The sequence below is a fragment of the Copadichromis virginalis genome, linkage group LG18 (assembly GCF_057382275.1).
Source record: "Copadichromis virginalis isolate Kocher_CV1m ecotype Utaka linkage group LG18, C_Virginalis_male_GT1.1, whole genome shotgun sequence".
In the NCBI taxonomy this organism is placed as follows: Eukaryota; Metazoa; Chordata; class Actinopteri; order Cichliformes; family Cichlidae; genus Copadichromis; species Copadichromis virginalis.
The window spans coordinates 18,990,385-19,009,202 of NC_140635.1; positions in this window are offsets into that span (position 1 = coordinate 18,990,385).

Sequence of the window (18,818 nt, forward strand, 5' to 3'; positions counted from 1 at the left end):
CGCCACTTGGCTGCGCCTAGAAATCCTGTCCATAAAAATTATGAACAGAACCGGAGACAAAGGGCAGCCCTGGCGGAGCCCATCACCCACCGGGAACGAGTCCGACTTATTGCCGGCAATGCGAACCAAGCTCTTGCAACGGTTGTATAGGGATCGAATGGCCCGTAGCAATGGGCCAGACACCCCATACTCCCGCAACACCTCCCACAGGACACCCCGAGGGACACGGTCGAATGCCTTCTCCAAGTCCACAAAACACATGTAGACTGGTTGGGCAAACTCCCATGCACCCTCAAGTATCCTCGAGAGGATAAAGAGCTGGTCCAGTGTTCCGCGACCAGGACGAAAACCGCATTGTTCCTCCTGTATCCGAGGTTCGACTAGCGGACGAACTCTCCTTTCCAGCACCCTGGCATAGACTTTCCCAGGGAGGCTGAGGAGTGTGATCCCCCTGTAGTTGGAACACACCCTCCGGTCCCCCTTCTTAAAGATGGGGACCACCACCCCGGTCTGCCAGTCCACAGGTACTGCCCCTGATCTCCACGCAACATTGCAGAGGCGTGTCAACCAGGACAGCCCTACAACGTCCAGAGCCTTCAGGAACTCGGGGCGGACCTCATCAACACCAGGGGCTCTGCCACCAAGGAGTTGTTTAACTGCCTCAGTGACCTCGCCCCCGGAAATTGGCTCTAAGAAGGCTGGGTACTCCGAACTGCCACTCGGCGCATAAGCGCAGATGACAGTCAGGACCCGTTCCCCGAACCTAAGGCGCAGGGAACAAACCCTCTTGTCCACCGGGAAAAACCCCAACGTACCGGCAGCAAGCCGAGGTGATATTAGAATACCCACCCCAGCCCGCCGCCTCTCACCAGGGGCAACTCCAGACTGAGACAGAGTCCAGCCCCTCTCCAGGAGACTGGTTCCAGAGCCCAAGCCATGCGTAGAGGTGAGCCCGACTATATCTAGCCGGTACCTCTCAACCTCACGCACTAACTCAGGCTCCTTCCCCACCAGAGAGGTGACATTCCATGTCCCTATTGCCAGTCTTGGCAGCCGGGGGTCAGTCCGCCAGGGCCTCTGCTCCTGGCCGCCACCCGGCACACAATGCACCCGACCCCTATGGCGCCTCCTGCGGGTGGTGGGCCTGCGGGAGGATGGGCCCATGTCTCCTCTTCGGGCTGTGCCCGGCCGGGCCCCATGGACTAAGGCCCGGCCACCAGACGCTCGCCCTCGGGCACCCTCCCCGGGCCTGGCTTCAGGGCGGGGCCCCGGTAACCCTATCCCGGGCAGAGTAAACTGTTCCCTCGATATTCTTTTCATAAGGGTCTTCTGAATCGCTCCTTGTCTGGTCCCTCACCCAGGACCAATTTGCCATGGGAGACCCTACCAGGGGGCAAAAGCCCCCAGACAACATAGCCCCTGGGATCCCTGGGACACACAAACCCCTCCACCACGATAAGGTAGCGATTCAAGGAGGAGCCTTTTTATATCAGATATTTTAAAAGTTTTAGTAAAGCTGCATAGTCATGGTGAGGTAAAGTGCTTTACATGTGTGTGTTTGTGTGTAATCAATGGCTATAAAATGATTTTCTTAATGAAAAAGTGGCATTTGAATTTGATTTATGGCAGACTGGCAGCTACATCACTTTGTAATGGGACATAGCCCTCCTACGCAGATAGCTACCGACAGGAATCAGTCTGCCCAAAAAAACTGTGGCTGCAACCACCACAGCAACTGCCTAGGATGACCTTAAAACATATTCAGCCTTCATAACTACCAAAAATATAAAATGATTTGCTAACAATGAAACTGTTACAGCCGCACTGGGCTATGGTGGTATCTTTGGAAGCTGTTTACAAAGCTAATAATGCACCATGTGATGTAACCACAGAGACAGAGAGTGTTAGCTAGCAGTCAGTGTTTACTGCAGTGAATGAAGTGATTGTGTGCACCACCTCAACACTGCACAGGTTAAATACATTACTTGAATGTTGTACTAAAATGTTTTTTTTTACTTTCTGTTGATATTCAATACAAAATCCTAGCATGCACTAATATTACACATCTCCAAACAACAATCCATATTTCAAAGTTTTTTATCAGTAACTAAAGACACATGTTGCTTTTAAAACCATGTGCAGTGCGTGACCATGACTGGCACACTGTGCACTGAGACCATTAACGCCACTTGTTTGAAGCGTTCTTGTTCTTGGCGTCAAAATGAAAGTTGCAGAAACAGCATGAGCTACTTTGATCTACCAAAAGGAAAAAGAAGAATCTGTCAGGTGAAATGACTCAGGTGTCGTAATTAGGATTTACACAGCAATTCAATGCAGTGTCACAGGTAGCTTAGTCTTTTACATCTCTTGATCTCAGCTCAGTACAAGTAACACGCTGTGGTAGGGAACTCCTGTTTGGTAACTAGTGGTTTTTATGTTTGTAGTCATTTAACTTCTATTCATTTAACCATTTAACTTATGCATTTAACTTATGGGAAAGAAATGTCAGGTTTGTGCAGGCTAGTTAGAGGTGCTAGGTACATTTGGTGCCGTATTGTCTTTAACTAAATGAGTTAGTTCACCTTCTGGCTGGGGTCTATCTGGGGTTATATTATGTCAGTTTGGCAGGAGTGCCTGTCCTCAGTTAGGCCTAGCAAGTTTCTCTAAGAACTTGTTGTGTTTAGGTAGAAGTGAACGTGGATAGAGCTTCTAGCTCAGAAGCACATCTGTGGCTGTGCAGGCTGCCAGTTTTTTGGTTGATCTTTTTACCCAACTGCATTTGAGTTTGGAAATACCCCTCACTAGTTAGCACTGACTGCAGACTTGTGCAGTAGTGGTGGGTCTCCTGTGACAAAAAGAAAAACAATTATCTAGGATACATAAGTGGTTCATTGCGACATAGAAACCTTTTAAACGAAATCCCATCACTTGATAACAAACATCAAAAACATCAAACCTGTAAAAGTTGTTTCATTTTGTAATATTTTTGTAATCGTAAATAAATTCGAACATGTGAGCTTTTCTCTATGTGTTGAATATCAACAGCAGACCTCTTAGACTAAGCTTTATTCAAGGACAACCAAAAACTGAGTTGTAGAAGCTGTCACTCCAGATGTCTTATGATAACAGGATAAAATACCCTTTCAGTACACGGCCTCAAATATTTCTTCCTCAACTTCTGAATGCCATCGGCCTTGTAGGCTGGTTTGAAGATAATAAAGCACAAAAAACAGGATTTTGTCATTTTATTTGCATCATGCAACTTCAGTGTGTAATGAGATTGAAATGCCATAGTTATCCCTCCCCCCGTGTGAGAAGTATTGTACTGTACAGCATCTGATTGATATGTAAGAAATACTTATGTAATATGATAACAACCATCTGGTCTAACAGCCACATACAATTTACTAAATAGCAGGATGAACATGAAGAATATGTCCATCATTGCAAATGACGATAAGAGTCACTCGAATAATATTCAACTAAAGATTTAAACGATGTTCTTAAATGTCCTTTGAGTGGCAGAACAAATGAACAAACCGTTGTTAGTCACTTACTTGAGATGAAATCTGTTCAGCTACTTTAAAAGCAGCTTCTAACTGGTTCCTCCCTGGTAAGGCCATCATGCAGTCCAACAAACTTTATAGTTCTGCTTTGATTCACCAGGAACTGGTAGGGGATCCTTTCAACGCCTCAAGCCTCCTCTGAAACACCAGGGCATAAACATGTTCGACAGTGTTCCACAGTTTGATCGTTTTGTTTTTCTCATCCTGTGGGAAACTACGTACATGGATGCAGGTTGTTGTAAGGTTTATTTATTTAACATATCCACCTCCAGCACCTCTGTGATCCTGAACTGGATAATTAGTTAAGAAAATGTGTGAATACATGTGCGAATGTCTCGTGCTCATAGACTTGCAAACTTGACAAAACTTTTTCAGACTTTTCAGACTACATGTAGCTGTCCTTGTATATCACGTGTATGTAACACAATTACTTTTTCTGTCTGCTTTCCTGTTTTTGTAATTGGTCATTACTTACATTTTGATTACATAATGTAAGTTCTTAAACTATCAGATAACATAATTAGAAAAAATGTTTCCAATTCAGGGTCAGCTGTGCCCTCAGTGCAGTTGTCTCTGCAAGTACTTCTGCTTCTTGTCTTCTCCTAATATTGACTGCCTGCCTTTAGTATCATTCACTGTCTAAAGGAAAAAAGGACAAACACTTGTCTTCGTTTAATAAATATATTCATACAATCTATGGAAACTCACTAGCTCACCCTATGGTAGAGAATCAATTTCTCTAAAACATTTCTGTACATGAACATTGTGTGAGAAAGAATGAAATGAGTTTTTCAGGGGACACAGCAGTCCCACACTGATAAATGAAACTTCTGTGGATGAAGAAACTGCCAGACACCATCCTGGAAAATGTCGAGTGAATACAAGACTGGTATATAAATGAGAAATATGTTAAACGTACATAAGTATTGTTCCTCACCTTTGTTTCTCAGAATGTCACTTTAAAAAAATTGCATGCCATCAGCGCTCAGGATTGAGGCAGAAAAAAAAGCTTTTAAAGACCTTTTGATTTACAATCCGGCTCTGAAAGAGCAACAGGAAAAAAGCGCAGTGATGTAATAATTAGACATGCTGCCTATTGGTGCAGCACTAAACACAGGTTTCCAAACTGTAGCCGATGCAACTTAAAAGTATTAAGGATGAAGCGACAATGGTTCTCTTTGCTTTTCCTCTGAAATCTGTTCTTTGTACTAAACAAAAACAAACAATGTAAAACGTATTAATAAATTAGTAAAACTTATTAATACATTTATCATTAGGTTCCTAAATTGTGAACCATCTTCAACCTGTTTTCTACAGAAAAAAGTCTCACAATCAATGCAGCCTGACTCAAACCTGATTATAAATGTTCAGCAGAGACACACAGACAGAGAGCTTAACTTAAGTCTGGCTGTCGTTGCATTTAATATAAATGTTAGTGTAAACTTCTAGCTGATTCTCACGTGTGACAGATGTGCCAGCAGGAAGGAAGGTCTATAAATCTGTATCCTGAGGTTTCTCATGCAGGATTAAAGGAGTCAGACTTTGTTCAGAAATGTGGAATTTTATTTTATCGACCCTGGCTGAGTCTCATACAGTTTAAATGAAGCGCTGGAACTAGCACATATTGAATATAAATGCACTTAAGCTAATCGGGATTTTTATTTCAAATCTGTGGCTGTGATTAATCATTTTACTGGTAACTTAATTAACTATCAACTTAAATAGCCATGACAGAAGCTAATAATTCTGTCATAACATCCTTTAAATAGTAACTGCGTTACTGCAATATATGCTAACCTTTACAAGGCAACTTTAAGCTAGCATGTAATAATATCTACAAATATATCTCAAATCTGTTATATCCGCTCTAACTGACTTCCGGTGGATTCAGCGAGAGTGGATTCTGGGGTCTTCCCATACTCCTCTTAGTGATCCTCGATCTGATATCAGCTAATAACATCCATTGAATGGACTGATAACACCTGAAGCAGGTGTTTCTGTAGCTAAACTGCAGGAAAGAGAAGAAAAAAAGAATTTAAAAAAAGGACTTACAATTAAAATAACTGGGGAGAGTGAAGGTCAGTGTGAATAGACTCAGAAATGTTTTTCACTACTCAAAGTCTTTCTAAGGCCTTGGAATTTCATTTATTTAGACCACTAAACAAGCAAACAAACAAAACCCCTAATGTATCTATCCCTCTCTGCCTGGACATCAACACGTGGAAACATTTAGTTCATCATATTTTCAGTGTTTGGATAATTTAGGGGAAGGGCAGGTTATCTGAGAGGTTTTCCTCCAAGCTCAGGTTTTTTTCCACATGTGTCCTTTCCTTCTTGACCTTTCCTCAAAGGTGTGTGTAGAGAGGAAAAGACCAGAAAGTCCAAACACAAGCATGACAGATTTCACTGACATCATCACTATACCAAAACTAGGTGCTGAACCACGCTACCAATCAAACAATCTCCAGGTGAATAGGCAGGACAGTTGAAGAACCAGGTAAGGCTCCGCCACTGGAACACACAAGCGGAGTTAAACACATACCTGCATACACAGGCAGAGGAGAGAGTGAGAGAGCAAAAGGATGGAGAAGAGATGGGTGGTAGAGGTCTGGGAAACCATGACTGTTAGGAGCTAATGCCTGACACTGACAAACATTCATTATTCAAACTCACAATTCTCTTACATATGAGGGTTTTTTTAATCATATGAAACAATAACATGTATAAATATACAGGTAACTGGGTAAACAGGTTAGTAGGTGAAGCAATGTTCCATGCCGATATTATAATTTAATCCATACGGGGGATAAACCCTAATCTGGATATGGATAACAGAGTTTGTCCTCAACTTGTATGATGCAGTCAGTGAGTCAGTACTTGGAAAAAATAGTTTGTATTTGGAAAAAAGAAAGCAGATTACGAGGACCAACAGCTGCATCCTCAATCTGTCATAATGTCACTGATGATGTGGTGAGAATGCTTCAAGAGTGCATGAGGTAAGTAAGAGGATGTTTTGGTCTAGTTCTTGTAGCAGGTCAACACAGCTGTACAACACTGAGGACAGCCTGATGTTTTGTTCATGCTGTATTTTGTCAAAGTCTAAATCCTGTCCCGAATTTCTCTAAAGGATTGACACTGTCAGACTTTGACATTCTTCCTCCCTCTGTGTATTATAAAACATTCACTCACACATTCACTGGTCCCTTTATTAAGTACACTTTGGTAGTTCTGAGTTGGAAACCCTTTTGCCTTCAGAACTGTCTTGATTCTTCATGACAGGATGCTGGAAGTACTGCTCTGAGATTTTGGTCCATAGTGATACCATCACACAGTTGGGGCAGATTTGTCCGCTACACATCCATGATGCCAATCTGATGTGCCACCAAATATTTGAAGTGGCCAGCAGGTCATCTTGATCCTGTCAACATGGTTAAATGCACCGAGTTGCTGCAATGTAATGGGCTTATTATTTTCGATAACCTACAGTGGCCATTGAGTGTATATTTGTAAATAATCTATATCGTTTTCTAAATTGTGGTGAAAACTGGTAAAAGATAACAGGCATTTAAAGATACAAACTGATAGGTGATCGTGACACAGAGCAGGAGTTCTTAAACTTAACTTTAAGTTAGTAGTAGTGTTAAATAGTACCATTAAAAGCAATTTTAATGCTAATAAAATATTAAAGTGAAAAGTCAGACATGAAATCAGGTAAGAGCAATCATCAAATCTCCTAGGACACCAAAATATTCAGAAATGATGCTGTATTAATTAGCTCCCAAAAATGAATCAATGTAATAATTACACATCAATGTTGAGTAATTAAGAGTCCTAATTGACTTCCTACATTTTAGTTACCACCTTAGTAGAGGCTGGTAGCCTTTCCTCTGCCTGGCGAGACATATCATGTACCTTGCTAGTTTGTAACCATTTTAAATTTTTAAATATCACTTTTTAGACCCCTTATAGATAAATGAGACTCTTCTGAAGAATACGATCTGGCTTGCACTCGTGTTCTTTGACTGCTTACTGTATTCATCTTATTTGCACTAAGTACACGGAGAACATGTGGCAGTGTTAGTGCCAGGTTAGAGAGAATATGTCACTGTCAGTCCAAGGCAACCCCCCCCCTCGTTCCTGTCCCACAGTCAAGGCACTTAGTGCAAGGCCTTTATTAAAGATATCTCAGGGTGAAACTGAAGCAATGCCAGCAATGCAATTAAGAGTTGCGAAAAAAAAAAATCAAAGTCAAGCTGTAAGGAATTTAATACGTTATTTTATTTGCTCAGCCTATCTCAGATTACCTCAGTGTTTGTTTTATGACGTGAAGCCAAACTTTCTGTCAGTGCTGAGAAGGAAAGGGCAATGTTAAACCGATACCAGTTGTGAGCATCTGGATCTTGTGAAATTCAGAGCAGCAAACGTGTTTTATATGATTTCCGCTTCCATCTATACACAATCTTTCAAGTTTGCTGGAGAGCAAAGGGTCATTTTAATTTTCCACCTACAAAAACAAAACAAAAGAAAATTAAAAAAAAAAACAACAAGAAGAAATGAAGTAAAGGTTTATCACATTAATTACATGCAGAAAAACTTGCTGTTTAACGGAGCTGTCCCCTGAGTCTACCGACCAGGACGATGGGAACTTGCTGTGCAGTTAATAGTGGTGCTCCATCTTTGCCGCCTCAAATAAGCTGATCATACAGCTACCGAACTTTCTATTTGTCATCACCCTCCAGAAACTTCTCAGTGTGGCAAGTTTCTCTCAGTGGAGATTAAACCCTCCCAAAACAAACATTTTTCAGCATATCTCATTTCTCACTGAGCAGATACCGTTGTAGAGATATGGAGATATGCTGTAATAGAGGTCTTTTAGAAAATGACTCATATACTCTATACAATAATTTTGGCTGCAGCAACCTTATGCAAAATCATAATTTGTTATCATGCCAGCATCGGACATATCTCATTTAACAGATTTAAAGGGTTACACATAGCCCCTAGGTTTTTACTTCTTTTTTTTTTTTACAATACATGCATAAGGCCAGACTAATCAAGAAGCTAAAGACAAGAAAATTAATTCTTAGTGAGAAATAACTCGAGGCCATGTGATTAACATCATTTTAGATCTAACTGATGAGCTCTCTACACAGACAGCGAGATGTTTCCACTCTGTTGGAAGGATTAATGACAATCATAAACATGGGTATGGTCCATGAAGGACACTGGTAGGAGAAGCCTGTTTAGCATGTCAGTATTTGTATCAGAAATCTAATTAGCTATTTTAAGATAACACATTTTTTCCTACTTTGGATGCAGGGAGATGTCACATTGTCCTTTCAAATTGTAAATTGCAAACACAAATTAAATTAATATCATAATATAGCAAGGACAATTTTCTGAATCTGCTTCACACCATTTGTTATTTTTATCCTGCTGTAGTACCGAATACATTTCAGATGTTTGATGTGTTTGAGAAGCAGAAGAGACATAGGAATGGCATAGAAAAAAGTGGGTTTTCACAATAGATTTCACTAATCTTTAGCCACATGTTTGGCCTATTTTTCCCTAACTCGCAGCGAAGGTTAGGAAAGGACAGCAAAGATGTCCTGCTTTTCAGCTGAACGCTTTGGCAGGAGCTGGATGATTATGACCGAGAGCCACAAATTTGTTTCTCTCACAGTATAAGAGGAATCATACATGAGCAGTAAATCATAAAAAAGCAGCTTTGAAAATATATTAAGGGGATTAAAGCATCCAAAATAACCTGCCTTTGAAATCAATCATTTTAATCCCATAAGTAATAATTCAGGTTAACAAGGTGATTTGCTGGATATTGAGCAGCATTTTAATTGAATAAAATAAACAAGCGTATAAAATGTGCTAAAAATATAAATGTAATTAATAGAATCAAAGAAAGTATATCGCACTTAAAAACAACAACAACAACAGTGAACAGTGGAAAGACTTGGAAAGATTTTAAGGGGCATAAATGTGGAAACTGAATGAATAGTGAAGTTGCACATACATATAAAAGCACAGCCAACTTGAGTTACTTTCCTAGATCCAGGATTGCTCAAAGAATTGCTAAAAATAACATGCAGGTAATGGAAAGAGGTAAATCTCAGCTGGTTTCTTTATTTTATCACCGTATTTTTCTGATTCCAACATGGTGCCGTGGGGTGATTGAATGTTATACCTGTTCCAAGTTTATACTGGGGATAGGAAGGTTTGATAAGCAAAAGAGGTTTAAACTTTAATCTGATTGTTTCTGTGTGATATAAAGGATTTTTTTCCCCCTTTTTGACACGTGGCTCTTAAGTGTTTCAGCCCGTGGCATCGCGGATTCCAAAATGTGGTGGAAAAGGTGGATTGGTGAGTCACACTGAAGAAAATGCATGAAAATCAACAAAAGCAAATTTTTGGAAAAATAAATCACAAATTATTATATGTGTTTTAAGCATGCTTATCTGCATGGTTAATATGTACTGCTCAATCTGCATGTGTGTGGGTTTTTTTAATCTGTTTTTTGTTGTTGTTGTTGTTGTTGTTGTATGCTGAGGTCTCTCAGCCACTGTAGAAAAGTGCAAAGCCCAGAAACTGGGAAAGAAAAAAAATGCTTGGCTGCACCGGCTCTTCCACTCCGAGCATGAGCAGCGTAAGCTTGTCAGGAGTGAACCGACTCATCTGCTGACTGCCTCTCTCCACCTCAGTGCCACCTTGTTTAGCCTGATCCGCCAATCTTCAGCAAGCTAATGCAAGATGACACTTTGTCACCAGAATCCTAAACTCTACCCACAATACAATTTGTCATCGCATTCAGGATCCCGTGACATTCATAAGAGCTTCTCTGTCAGTATCAATTTCAGTCTTACTTTAAGGGGGTCTGAGCCCTGGCATTCTCAATAACAGATGCTCCAACAGTGTCCCCAAGGTTCATCGCCACAGTATCCTCAGAGTGCTCAAGGCCCTGACAGCTGGTCATATTCATAGTACAATATCTACATCTGCTCTGCGTCTTTAGCTTGTCCTAAATTAATATAGTCATTTTTAGTTTAGTTTTTAAATTGTGCTATGTTTAGAAACCTGTTTCAAAAATAATTTCATACATCAACACACACTTTTATAATTGTACATTGATTTATACTGCATTTACTAGCCTATGAGGCTGTAACATCCATCTCTAATCAAGGTGACACCTGTCTTATACTGGCCTAAAGGCAGAAGTGAAATACAAGCGTAATGATGCATTTATGAGAAGTAATGTCTGACCCTTGAGGAAACAATGCAAATTAGACACCCGGACATTAACATACTGGCTCTTGACCTAACCGACATTATACTAACATTTACATTACTTGTTCAGCCCATAATATGATCACTGTGGAGAAAGTTTTAACTGAAGGTTGACGCAACCTTTTCAAGAGTAAGGCTGGGCAATCAGTCTTAATCTTGGGGGAGCAATGTGCGGTTAACCTACTCAGGTTACATCACATCTAATATATCTGCTTTTTGCAATCTGCCTGTATTAGAAAAGCAAAGTAATGAATTGAACGTGGAACCTAATTAAAAGTAGACTGCGAATCTGTAAGTCAAAAGGTCAGCAGTCTGTTTCACTGTATACTGGGCCTCACAAAATTAACCTTGTCAAGTAAGATTAGGATAAAAATACTTGTGTGCAAATCAAAAAACACCAGTAGAACCAACTCGGTGAAATCAGTGTGACTTCAAAAGGCGAATGGCTGTAACCTTCTCCGAGTAACCGCTTCCTATAGCCAGGCCTGGCAAAGCGATTAATCTTTTTATTTTTGGATCACTTTTCTACTTCTCTATTTCTTCATTTGTTAATGCAAAAGTCAGACAACAGTTCTGCCAGAAGAACTACTTTGTCAGCAAGTTAATTGCATTTACATGGTAGAGTGAAGCCAAAGCTGGAGCAAATTAGAGAACTCAGCCATGGACTCTGCTGAAACAACAGGCACTTTGCAAAATGCCACGTGAAAAATAAACACTCGACAATACTTTAAAAAAAACAACATTTGTCAAAGTTACTCGCCATCTGCATTTATACAAGATCTTTTCAATATTTTTCCTTCTGATTTGTCCACATGCAGATCATTTTATATCCTAAAACAAAGAAAGAAAGAAAATAGTCCTCCGAGGGAAAACAACAGGATAAAGAGGACTGCAGACAACGGCATATGGCCAGTATTATAACCTAAATCTCTGAGGGACGAAATCCATAATTTGGATATTGGGCAATGCATCCAGTTGTGGTTGTTGGTATATGAGACATTTGAACACTCAGTCAATGTTTTAAATAATAACGGCTTGTCATTTACAGTGTTGTTTTACCCACTTTATCAGTCTGATAACTGTATACTCAACAGTACCTTGATTTTTGAATTTCTCCTTTTCCTGAAATTGGGTTTGATTATTGCAAGTAAATATACTTCCAAATGGCCAACGGTATAATTTGAGCACAGCAGTCGACCAGTTTTTGAAGATGTCCCTGCTGATTTAGAAGGGTTGATGACTCAGTGTTTACCACTAATGTTTTCAATGAAGTATTTCCACTGAAAAACATTTCCACTGCTGGCAGCACTTGAAAACTCTCAAGGTGACCTCACCTCACTTCACATAGTTTATAGCTGGCCAGTACTTGCCAGTAACACGTCATCAAGCACCAGGCCCCGAAAAATATCACTTCCTACATTATAAATAACATTTGGGGTTTGGATTTTATTTTTCTTTTCGCTCAGCAGATTAGTGAATCTAGTTAGTGAATTGGAATAATGAATCAATAAGTTAACATTTTAAGGCAAACAAATTATTAACAAATGTAGCTTTTATTACTAGGGTGAGAAGCAGATGTTTATTTATATATCCAGTAAAGATAAAGTAACTTCACCAATAATTTGAGAGTAATACTCAACATAATTTCTCTAATTAATTCTGTTTTCAGTTCCAGGAAAAATCTGTCCCTTTCACAGCCTCATTCAAGTTAGTTGCACGCATCAGGTGTTTTCTGTGCAGTTTGTGAAATGCTTTTAGACATTCGCAGCAGTTTTTAAATATGGTAATATTTAACAGTTAAGTTGTAGAGATAATGAAGACGCTAAAACTTTAGGCACAATTAAAGGGAACCAGATAGTTGCTTGTCGTTTTTCGTTTTTCACATTGCACCCAGTCATTTATTACGGAGCCCCGCAGGGGACATGGGAGAAAAAAAATTAAGACGGACTTTTGCGAGATCTCGCAAAACTATCTCGGGATCTCACAAAAGTTTTGCGAGATCTCGCAAAAGTCCGTCTTAATTTTTTTTTTCTCCCATGTCCCCTGCGGGGCTCCGTAATTATCAATATAAAGTTATCAAGCAATTTGAGACTGGGCAGTCTTAAACTTCAATAAATAAATAAATGTTAGAAGTAAAGAATTGACCACATAGTGCTGGGTGTATCTATACTGCTGTTAGCAGGAGTTAAAGTGCACTGGAATGATGTGGAATGGTGTTCTGACACCTAAAGTAAATGAGTATTTAAGTAGTAGTTTAACTAGTAGTAGTTTTCCATCTGCACCATTTATACATTAATGGTGCAGATGGAAGAGCTGCTCTCGTGGTACTGCAGCATCTAGCTCGTGCTACTAAAGAGCAGTGAACATAAATGGAGTACAGTGGCAGGTACTTTCAAATGCGTCTTTTCAAACAGCTCAACAAATCACAAATCACCCAACGAAAACTTTGTTTCTGTGCTGTTTGTCATACAATGTATCTCATTAGCTAAGTTTAAACTGGCTAGAAAAAAGTGTGACGGTCTAGCAGATATAGAGATGTAAGAAAAAACACATGAGAAGAAGATAAGCGATTATTTTTCAAAGGTAAGAAATGCTCAGCTCATGACATTTGATAAACTGAATTTTAAAGCTTGCATGTGTAATGTCCTAATTCACTATTACTTGATGTGTTGCTGAAGTGATGATCTTTTCATGTTGGGAAACATCTTGCATGAAAAACTCTGCAGCTTAGTGCAGGGTTGATCACAGTAATGCACTTTGTTGGACTGGTGCAGAGTATGGTGTGGCGTTCATGGTCAATTAGGTTAAATAAAGGGTCGCAGACGTCAATTTAAATTTATGGTGATGTTGTTGATTAGATTTACTGACCAAATTCTACATTTTATACTAGCTTCGTTCTGTGAGGGGTCGGAAATCAGCCATGATGGCCCATGAAACATCTGCTTGTAGCTTGTTAAACTCAGCTAGCTAAAGCCACAGAGAGCAGGAGAAGCGGCAGGACAGATCAGCTGATCACAACCTGCAAACAAAGTAAAATCTACTGAAGCTCACAATACAAATCATTGGCTGAGTTATTTCTAACTGATTCTTTTTCCCACGCTCCACTGCTGCACCTGATCTTAGGGTCCCCCCACCTGCCAAAGCCCACTTTAACCCCTGCCTGTAAGGTATGATTTGTAAATTGTCTTTGCAGTGTGCTCCAGGAATCCAAATCAGCCCATCCTGTCCATTAATTTAAAATGAAAAAAAACAACATTAACCAAAAAACTATTTGCAATTACAACCTCATGAGCGCACCAGGGGCCATTGAAAATTTAAATCAAACAATAAAAGCTTAATTTCATTTGTGCGTTCAGATCATAGGACTGCGAATACAACAGTTGTGTGAGGCTGATTCATGTAATACCCCCCCTCTCTCTGGTTCCAGAATCCCGCTGACACAGCAGCTGTGAGAAATCCGTTGTGGTTGTGTGTGTGTATGTGTGGGTGTGGGATCTGTGTGTGAGTGGGAGGGTGAGTGTGGGTGTGTGCACCTCTGCCTGCGTGTGTGCATTTGTGTGTGTGTCACTGTGTGCGTGATTGTGTGCCTGTGCAGGTGGTAAGAGGGAGGGACAGAAATGCCTGTGAGCTGAATAACAAATCTAGCATACGGCACACCTGAGGAGCTGTCACTGTCATAATCAGCCGTTTATAATGCATGGCAGAAGGGGGACAGGAGTCGAGAGGAGGAAACGAGGACACAGTTGGTATCAAAGCTCTGTCAGTATTATATCCTTTTCTTTTATCCTCTCTATTGCTGCATGCAGAATTGAAAAGGTGAGGCAAGACTCTTTTTTTCAAATTCATTTTCACTCTGTTCAAATGTTCTATGAGTGATGCTGTGGATTTTTTGCTCAGCCACATTTGTCACATGTGAAAATCTGGACAGCTCTACTTCCTCCTTGCCTTCATCCTTTCTTCACACCCCACCTGGCCCAGCAGGTTTATGTCCGGACACCTCCTCCAGAGAGAACTCAAGGTGACACATAGTTCCTCAGGCACAGATGAGAGGCTGTGTCCCTCGGCTTCCTGACAACCGCCAGTTGGCCCCCTCGTTTCTTCCTCTTCACCAGAGTCTCTGCCCAGTGTGTACACGCCACCCCCCCCCCCCTCTCCACCCCCCCTCTTGAGCCCTGTGTTGTTTCAGTGCTAGCTAATCTATGGTTCAGCTGTGAGGGCCACAGGAGCGGCAGGTTGACTCAATTCCAGCTCACTGACACAATCATTCACTGCTTGCACTGGGAGTGCTGGGGTTGTGTCCGGGTAGTCGGAACGCTGCCTGTTAGACAGCCTGCCTGATATTTTTCTGCAGGGTCAGCAGAGACTTGGCCAAGCTAGCATCGTGATGGAGTAAATCAATGAAACCCAATTAGATACCAAGAAAGATGAGGGGGGTATTGAGGAGAAAAAGCACAAAGAGAGACAAAACAGGATCCTTAAGACTTTTTTTGGATGAAAACATCCTAAAGCACAGAATATCATATTTTTAAAAAACGGAACTGCAGATAGCTTCAGTGAAGATCCATGAGATTTCAAAAGCATTGTGTGAGACGTGCTTTGTCTGTTTAAGGAGTGTGGATTCTGTGAGTCACACTGATGAATCATTCTTTGGTTTAACCAAATATAGTAAAGCTATGACTAAGGAAACACCAGAAACACTGACCCTAAAAACTCTTCACTTCAAAGTCTTTGCTGTGTCCTACTGACCCTTCCTCAGCATCCCAGCGGGTGAAAGGAACAGTCATGAGTCTGTGTGGAGGGCGAGAGTAAAGGCAATATGTCTCATGATCACCTCCTGAGTGAGCCAAATGAGGCACCCTTCGCACTGAGCAACCTGCCACTAACATCTGCTGCTTTGGCTACAAGTGCCTTTCTATGCTATATAATTTGTGTGCTGCTTAATGGTTTGAAGCATTGTCTATGATACAAGGAAAGAACTGAATACAAAAACTACCATTAGTTTAACAAAAAAAATGCATTTTCTTATTGACATCAGTGGATCGTTTTTTATTTGTTTTTGTTTCTTTGGATGGCAGAGAGTTGCACATATTGAAGGCAAACACAAGTCTATCACTGGATGAAATCCAGGCAGAATCACAGAATGAACAACAATGCATTACAACCTTCTCTATATTGCTCATTTTTAGGTGCTTTATTTTTCAGCAATTATCTGTTCCAGATGAAAAGTGCAGCAATATTTTCAAAGTTGATGAAAGAAAAACATCACTTTTGATAACCTGCTGACTGCTAATGAGCTGTAAAGATAGCATTTTGCACCAGACAATAATCCTGTTCATACTAATGGGGAAAAAATAAATACTAATATCCACGGGCAAGCGTGTTGGAGTAGGTACTATGACAATTACTGTGAACGAGGATCATATTTTAATCTCATTAGAGCACACTATAATGTATCAAATCAACAATGTTGTCTTCAGTAAAATTCATAATGATCTTAATTTGGTTGTCCCTAAGACGATTGGTTTTATATTAAAAATAAGCATCTTAATTTTCTATGTTTAATCTATAATGATACACTATGATGATGTTTTATATTCACAAACTTTCTTTTTATAATTTGTTCCCCTTGTAATTGTAATGAACACACTGTACCGCTTTAAGCAATCTGACAAACTCCAAGAACAAGCCAGACCTTTGCCACCTTTTTAAGCCTGCAGTAATTATTAACACATTTTTGTTACCAGGCTTCTCCTTCATTTGCATTAAAGCAATCTAATAAATGTGAAAACTAAACTCTCCCAGCTGAAAACATGAAGATAACCAAAAAAAAAAAAACCCCAAAATCAAGCATTTATTGGGATAACCTCTAATCTCATTACCTCTGTGATTACAGGAAAAAAAACTGTCTTATTCCCCAACTGCCTCCAAAATTAAGCTCCTAATAAGAAAGCCCAGTGTGAGGTAGAGGGAGATGCAAGGGGTAGATCAGCAGCAGCACCAGCCTTCGTGTAAATCCACTGATGCCCCTGTGCTTAGACAGGCTGTTGGTCCACTCCTAAATCATATGGGCTGGGCTGTCACGGCCAAAGACCTTGTCTTCTTGCAGATCAATAGTGATAAGGGAAAATACATTTTTGAGCTGGAAATACTGAAGACAAAAGAGACAACAGATTTCAGAAAGCTCAGGAGGAATGTTAAAAGAATAAAAAGAAATGTTATGTGTCAATTTGGAAATTGATAGTCTCCCTGCATTAGCTTATCATTTAGGCAATGCAGTGTGGCCATGCAGTCGAGTGCTGTGAGTGTCTGTATATGTATGTGTGTTTTTTTTTGCAGAAGCCTTACTTTGATCTGTCATATAAGATAACATGGTGATATGACAGCATTATTTATTAAAGCAAACTTTCAAGTTTTGCTCCAAAAGCTCAAGTGACAGAATCACAGACGTGTAAAGGAAACTTGTTAAGCTGCTTTTCTCATTACCATTAGGATGTGCATGGCAGATATTTTATGCCATGTTTGTGGGTTGGGTCTGTGGATAGACTAAGATGTCTCAGCGCCTAATGACAGAACACTCCCATTAGCTTGTACTGTAGGTGACTGTGGGTTCTGTGCTAATGAGCAAATGTAGCACGCTAACACTCTAAGCTGAACTCTGAACAATAAATAATTGGGATAAGTGTCTTTTTGCACATGCGTGTGCCATTACAAATCAATAGCCACACTTTTATTGCATCACTAATTAAAGATGTTTTCTTCTCTCCTTGGGTTGCTCGGGAGTTCAACACAATTTCCCTCAATCAGGCAATCAATCACTATTAGATCTGTGTGGCACACCAGCATGCAGCAGACAGATGTGGCCTCCAGCAAAAAACTGCAATCCATAAATTGGGGCAGACACACACTTGTAAAAGCCCCGTGACTCCGTAGACATTGCCAGAGCTGCTTGCAAAGCAGCATTTTGCCTTTATTTGTCGACAAAGGGGGTGGCACCAAGCTGCTTTACTGACATGTCTTTTTCACAAGAAATTACAGAGAGAAAATGCTCAGCAGAAATTTTCGTGCATGTCTCCCTTGCTGTTTGTCACTTTGCAAATAATAAAATATAATCAGATCCTTTCAAGGTTACAAAACTTCAGCCAAGTAACCGTGCAATATTTTCGTCAACATGCCACGCACTATGTGGAGGATGCGAAGCGGAAACCTTGCTAAAAATCATTGTAAAAAGCAGGAAAAAAACAGGCATATATCTGTGTACATGCTATACAGAGTTGCAGCTACACCACGTCTCTTTTTGGCTCTATTGTTCAAATGGAATAAAAGACTCAATGAGCTGATTTGGAATGAGAGGAGAATAATCAGAGCAATACGACGGTCCTTAGAGATCCTTTATTGAATGCATAACAATGAAGCTTGATTGAAATTGATAATGGCGTTGAGGTGCTCCTTTCCGCTCACTAATTTGTTCCAAAGCAACCTTTGACATGCATAGGACAATGACAGTGACAATGTAATTAGCCAATTGTTGAAGGAGGTCAAAATATGTGTGTTTTTACCCAAAGGGAATATATTTCAATGCTAAATACTACCATTTGCAAGATACAAAGCTGGGCCCACAAGTGTCATTGAATATTGTGATATACAGTAAATTTGGCTTTCGCAAGTAAATGCCTAAGCTCCGCATTACACTATGTGCGAGCAGAGGGTGAACTGTGTCATATTCCTGTATCAACACAAAGTCAGCATGAAGAAGTGCCGCGGATGTGAAAGTGCTGCTGACCTCGTCCATTTTTCTTCCAGTGCGGTCAAGGCCACCGTGCTGCAATACACCACACAACATCCAATTGTGCAGACTAAAAGGTGTGGAATCGAGGGCTCCTCCGGGCCACCGGCCCCCAGACACCTGTGCTTATGAGAGTCAACAGCAGTGTCAGCATCACCACCAACATGCATCAT